A 7,310-nucleotide genomic window follows, 5' to 3' on the forward strand; every position below is an offset into this window, starting at 1 on the left:
AGAGAGAGAGAGAGAGAGAGAGAGAGAGGGAAAGGAAAAAACGACGTCGCGATAGCTGTGCAATTCGTGCAATTAACATTTATAATGTCTCCATCTGGCGGCGCTGACAGGGCAGGCGAAGACGGGTCGTGCGCATAAAACGCAGAATTTAACGCCGATAATTCAATCCAGCCGCGATTGCGCGCCGCCCTCGAGCTCTCCCTCTCGCCCCCTCTGTCCCTCCCCTGCTTTTTACCGCGCCGGCGAAATAACTTTATTGAATTTTGCGCATTCCCGCCGATCTCGCAATAACTCATGCGCGATGTGCACGGGGACCCGGTCGCGGCACCAGCCGATATCGCGGGTCCGATCTACTGCGGCGAGCCCGTGCGCGCACTTGCATGCGTACACTTGTGTCCGCGGGCGCTTATACCACACGGAAAATGGATATAAATTGTGCGGTATCTCGCCGTATTCTCATCGGTGTCATCGGTGTCGCGGCCTGTTCCGCACCGATCGGAAAGATACCACGTCTGGCATGAACTGATTCTGGTATTTTAGGATGACGAATGTATTGTCGCGAATAAAATAACATCGTGGTCTTTCCACGAGAAGCGCTACAATATAAATAAGCTGATATGTTCGATGGTAATTACGAGAGCAAGAGCCGATAAATGTATCTCTTCAGTTTTTCTAACGAAAAGACGTCATAATGTTTTACCGGACGTATATTGGAAGTCGGTCAATGGGAGACTGTCCAACACTTGTTCTCTTATTGGCAACCATTTGCAACCTATTTTCTTCGTTTCCTGTCAAAATAAAATTAATTTGCGCTGCCGAGATGTCCCTTGCGGTAAAATTGACGCTAAAACTCACAGAACTTGTTACGGCTCCACGGCGGTCGATTTTGCATATTTCATATTTAAAAAGAATAGTGTGCTCCTTATCGCCTATGTGCAGCAGTCTTTCACATATATGTTTAACAATATGAAGCTCGTAGATTTTCGTAACCACTACGTTTGTTATCAGCCCGATCCATTTAGTGTTTAATAAATCTAAAATATATAAAATATTTAACAGTAACATTTAATAATTAAGATATCACTATTAAATATTGACTAACAAGTAACATAGATGTTTAACCTTCGTGAGCCGCGCGATTTATCACCACGTTTCCTTGGGTCACCATATCGTCGGTTTTATTGAGAAAATAATAGTCACGGCCTGTAAAACTAATCTGATTTTTTCCATACCCGACAATTATCTGCAAGCACATTTAGAAATATTGGAGAGATTCGAACGATTATTTCGTATTTTTAGTTAATTTATAACTTTACTAATGCTCACGCGAAAGTCCATTTGATCGCCGGACGTTCGCACACTGTGGAATTCCTTATCGAGCCATTTGGAGTTTGTCTCGCTTCTTACCACAAAATCGTGGATCGGCCCGAGTATCTTCAGGACCGAGACGGGGCGAAAACACGTTATCTGTTTTATGAGCAACGACGAAGAATGGAATAACTTGAATGCATATGCCAAGAATTATTATGTTGCAATCCGTTACCTGTGTACCGGTTGGCACGAAAATATGTCCAATTTTATACGCGTTTGCGTCAAAGCAATATGGAATAAACGTGTAATCGGGTGCCCCGATTTCTCGAGCGACGACCGGCCCAATGGCGTTCCAAGAGTAAACGGTATTTAAAGTTTTCGGAATGGAAATTCTTCTTTTCTTCTTGACGACTAGCATACGCGTTTTATCGCGCATTTTGACATTAGTTTACTATTTTGGTTATAGTCGTTTCTCGTTCGATAAATAATATTAACGTCAATTGTGCATGTTGAATTGTGACGAATATCACGCGAGTTTGGCAAAGGGGGATCGATAAGTTATATTTTCTTTTCCGTAAAACACCTGACTTCCCGCTCCGTTGGAATTTATAAAGCCGATTGTTTTCGACTGCACCGAAAAAATTATATTCTCACCTTAAGAATATTTCACTTACTTTGATAATATTTTACTTTATAAAATATACAGGGTGTACTAAAACCACCGGATATCCTTTTAATCATAAATTCTTTAGAAACTTTCAAGACAAAAATTCCAATACAAAAATGTCGAGGCTATAATAGTTTTTAAATAATAAGCGATTACATTTCACAAATGACAGGCCTGAGATTTCGCGCGCTCAGGTACGGCGACACGACGAGTGATAAAGGTGTTCCTGCGAATATCGCCCTTTTTAGCATAGTGACAACTTTCACAACAGACTCAACGATTCATTCTCGAATTAATTGTTCCTCTTGTTATCTTTAACCATTTCTTTTGTTAACTTTGTGTAACGTCTTATTAATAAAAGGGAGGGGTTCACTATGATGAGCATCTTGATCAGACTGATATCCTTCGATTTAGTCGATCTCCGATAGTCTGAGTGAACTAGGGATTTTCAGTTAGATTCAATCTAGTCTCCTGCCTCTCTTTATCCTCAAGTTTTCAAAATAACCGGATCGTCGTCTTCACAAATATTTTCTGTCCCGTTAAACGGTGACTTTGGTTCTCGCTCGCTCGCGAAACACATAGGAACACTTTTATCACTCGTCGTGTCGCCGTGCCTGAGCGCGCGAAATCTCAGACCTGTGAAATATAATCGCTTATTATTTAAAAACTATCATAGCCTCGACATTTTTTAATTAGAATTTTCCTCTCGAAATTTTCTAAGGAATCTGCGATTAAAAGGATATCCGGTGGTTTTAGTACACCCTGTATTCTTAACTTAAGAAGATATTCCAAAGAACATGACGTTAAGGACATATTCTTCTTTAATAAGTACATCTATTAAGAGGATTTGTAAAGTATACATTTCAAGACTACCATTTTTCCGGTGAGTCCACGATCGTTAATTTTAATTTCTAAACATTTCTTTCGTTTAAATTATTGCTGGAATTTCCTGCATATACGGGATAAAAGATGGCCGAAAAATTTCCGGGGACACCGGCGAGTTCCAAATCGAATCGAGTGCTATTGCCGTGGCCGTTCGATCACGAAACTCGTTCTTTTGGTCGGCGCAAGTACATCGGTCCAGGCATTTGTAATCATTAGCGGTATGGTACCGTTGGCACCGACATCTTATTATGTCATTTCGTTTCGTACTCTTTTTCCTCGCCGCAATGCGTCGCCGACGGAGACCCCTGCATTGTTGTTGTTTACAATGTTCGACCATTATTTATTGATGCAGATAAAACATTGAATTATCTTTTCTTCAGCGCGAATAAAGCAACACAAGTGAATAATCGTTTCAAGTTCAGGATCACCCAGCTACGAAAATGTCACGTATATCCTTTCCTTGTTCCTCTTTTATAATATATATCCTCGTGAATTAAAAACCTGCGTGGTGCGGTAACTCGACCTAGAATTCAATCGCAAATGAACGACTGCTTTTACATCACGGAGAGGCGTTTTTCAGAGCGCACGAATTTCACTCGCTAGATATGGCCGATTCCGCGACGCAATCGTCGTAGTAAAGTGCGTTACAGTATCGTATCCGTGCAACGATATTTAATTCATGGAATGCGATAAACACGCTAATATGTGGATCCACCACATCCAGACGCGAGCGTGAAATTAGCGTCGCGGGGCAGCCCGCTTCGCAATTTACACATTCCACGCAGATAGCGGCGGGGCAATTGAAAAAGTCGATTGCGATCGAAACACTCGCGTCGCGCTTGCTTCGGCCTTGAGCGTGATACAACGTGAGATTTGTGAAGACGTTGCGGCTTGTTGCGTTCGGGCCAGGAAGGTCCGCCCGCTCGTTCACAGCTGTTTTCCACTTTCCACGCGATTAGCGAACTCTTAAAACTCCCACGCACTTTCAAATGTCTTTGGTGAAGAGTTCTAGTGTTGTCAAAGCTCGCGCGATTTCGGACGACTGTAAAAAGTGAGACAACTGTGAGCGCGCACGAAGATCCGCATCTCTCGATCTTCGTAATGAATTTGTGATTACGATAAAATAATCGCGTTGCATCATCAGCAACGGCGACGCGGTAGCGACCGGCAAGGAGCGAGATGAGCTTCGGGGTAAGCCTTAAATTTCCAGGCCGGCAAATTGAAACGGCCCCGGGCCGCATCCCGATATTGCTTATGGTACAAATTTAATAAGACGCCTGCTGGGGCCACCAGTTACCATGCTAATATCATCCGCCATCGGCCGCGCACAGCCTCTCCACCTGACGCCTGGACGAACGCGAAGAAAAAGATGAAGGTTGGGAAAAAAGGGGCAGCGCGGGGAGCGGGTGGCGGGGGCAGCGCAAAACGCCGCGGAGGAAAGGGGGAAGCGACGGCGACGGCGAAGATGACTGCCACGGATGTGGCACGACGAGGGACACGGGGCGACTCGTAACCCGTAATGTTATGGCACTGCCCACCGCGAGAGGGGCCTTAAAGGGCCCTCGTGCCGGGGTCTTTAGTGCCAAATTGGTTATGCGAACGCTTTACGACACGGCGCGCCGATATTAACCGAATGAATTACATAAATTATCTTCAGCGTTACCTCGAGAATGACGACGACGACGACGACTGGACCGAGAAACGCCGAGCTGAAACTTTCATGCGCACGTCCGTGAATTCTGCGCGGATTCCAGCATTTCAATTGCAGCGCCGGAGAAAGATACCTCCGAGGGAATTGCTCTTCCTCCTCAGGAAGAAAACGGTGCGGTTACGGTCGCAAAATTCCCCACGTTTATCCACGTTGTTTAGCGATTTAGAGCGGACCGATATCTCTCTCTCTCTCTTTTTAAATTTTATTCGCAGTCTAAATGTACCATTTTGAATTTATCGCGCTGCAATTTTGGTATTTTCAATGCCTGTGACTCGCGACCGAGGAGAATTAATCAGCAATTTTCCCCCCGCACGAGTCATCCCTATTTCAGGGTCAGCGCATATTACTTTGAAAAGTCACAGATTCCTGCGCTGAAATTCCGCAGAACTCATCATTCACTGATGCGCGGCGCATGCTGCTCGCGAGCATAACGAGGATAGCGTCCGCACATCACATGCGGTCCGGTCTCATCCCCCGTCATTTTATCATCCGGCGGACTGACTCTTGCGGGGTACCTACCGCACTCGGGATGCGTCTCCCGACGGGCAGCAGCGCAGTAATCTCGTGCGTCCTCCGTCATTCGTCCGTACCAAATAAGACGAGATAAAGGCGGGCGTGGGGCGAAAGAGACTCCTCGCAGAGAGGCGGAATCAAGTAGGGACATTTTTATCAGTCGTCGAGTCCACCGCGGGAGGTCCCCGTGGACGCGCACGCACGTGCCTACGTATTCCGACGAAAATTTCGCGAAGGCTGCACCGAAGGGAACCTCCGTGCCCCCGGGTCTCGGCAGGTTCGGCGGTTTAAAATGGAAGTCCGCGAATGATGGAAGTGAGGCGGTAACAACGGTCGTTAGATGAAAAATTCAACAGCCGCCTGGGGTGTAGAGGGGTGGAAGAGTTGGTTGTTATACATGAAGGTGTAAGATAAGACGAAGATGCGGGTCGCTTAACGCGGTTCGCAGGTGAAACGACGCAAGAGCCGTTGCTACTGCAAGGTGCGTCGACACGTATCAAACAGTTTCACGGGAAACCTGCGTTAGTAACGATTAACGTATGATAGCAACGATCATACGTGTGAATATTCAGTTTTCATCTCTTTTATAATCGACATATTTTAAATAATTACATTTAACCAAAAGAACATCTCGACTTACGACGACAAAAAAAGAACGACACTTTAACTGACAGGATAATCTGAGAATTAGGTGTCGGATTGGAAATATTTCGACATCAAATTGTCCTATTTGTTTCTCTCGTTCTGTTGCTTAAACGTGAAAAGTCCTGGATTAACAACGATTCACAATATATCTCTCATCCCGACGCGCGCGGCGCGGACAGTTTCTCCTTCTAAGTAAATCGGCGCGAGATTTAATGCAGAGCCCAGCGAGCTCTTCGACGTATCGCCGGGGGCCTCCTCCTATTTCCGTGCCGCGCGAGACGCCGCATCGCGCCGCCGCGCGCTAGCCGAGAGCAGCGGACAGCGTGGCGCGGCGTACAGCTGGAAAATTAGCATACGAGGCTGGGATCGAACGAGGTACCCCCGATGTCTCCATCGCTCGTGAAATGGATACCCCATTCCATCGCGTTCTCCTTTCAGGATTGGTTTATGCCCGAGCGAGACTTACGGCCGGGCCGTGCCTCAATCGCCGCTCGGGGAGCCAGCCAGCCAGCCAGCCCGAGCGCGCACCGCCTCACCTCACTTCGTGTGGGTGTTTTACGTGATATTATTGACTCCGTCTTTTGCTCTTTGTTGCTCACCACGACTCTCCGACGAACGAAACGTCCGGATGCCGCACGACGTAACGCGTCGTACGCCGCGAATGCGCTAAGCGATTTATTCGACCCTGGTTTTTACAGGGTGCCGAGGCGCGTCGATGAAATCTGTATTTTGACGTCGGTAACTTTTATACGCATCGGGGACGAACGTGCGCGACGTGAATTCTTTTGAGAAACGAAATATGTTCCACGCTTACGAGCGTTAAAATGTCAGCCGAAGAAGAAAAGTTTTATTTTATGACAACAAGATTAGATAGATAAAATTAAATTTTATCAGCATTATAAAGATAAAATAAGATAAAATAAGATAATAAAATAAAGTAATGCCCTCTGGGTACAAGATTTTGGTCAGCGGTTTCCCCCCTCGGAGATAACCTTAGTGCTACGCGCGCACGCGCTGACAGATACTCGCTTGCCTTGCGTTGAAATCTCCCAGCGTATCTACGTTTCGGCATTGAAATCTCCACCCCGCCCGGCGCGATCGACGCATTCCAAGCTCGTGCCGACGATTTTATCGCGCGGGTGCGTTATCTGTATAGAATGTAATCAACGACGGATGCACACAAAGCGATCGCGTTAAGAAGCGACAGAGAAGCGCGATACCGTAACGTGGACAGAGAGCGTCAGAGACGAACGGCGAAGAAATGGGACAGAAGGAAGAGAGGCTACCGACTGGTGAGTTACGGTCTCGCGCGAATGTTCGCCAATTATCTCCGGACGGGTAGCCGAGTCTAATTGGACTTTACGCCGGTGGGTGGGATCAGCGATTGCAGAAGAAAGAAGTGCCTCGTAACGCGCGCGCGCGCACACACTCGACTTGCTGCCATATCTGACACGTTGTCGATAATTGGTCGAAAGCCGAAACGATTTGCTCCATTAAATCGCATGGCACGAGCAGCCCAGAATTCTACGGTCTAAGCTGCTTGCTCGAAGTGTGTCCGGTCGGTTATGACGACCAGCG

General features: G+C 46.6%; 1 pseudogene; it reads right to left on the reverse strand.

The window, feature by feature from the left end:
• Positions 1 to 1,747, reverse strand: part of LOC105569300 — an 8,268-nt pseudogene extending 6,521 nt beyond the window's left edge.
• Positions 1,748 to 7,310: the final 5,563 nt, after the last annotated feature.

This window comes from Vollenhovia emeryi, unplaced genomic scaffold (assembly GCF_000949405.1).
Source record: "Vollenhovia emeryi isolate VEMERY1.0 unplaced genomic scaffold, V.emery_V1.0 DF939125.1, whole genome shotgun sequence".
Lineage (NCBI taxonomy): Eukaryota > Metazoa > Arthropoda > Insecta > Hymenoptera > Formicidae > Vollenhovia > Vollenhovia emeryi.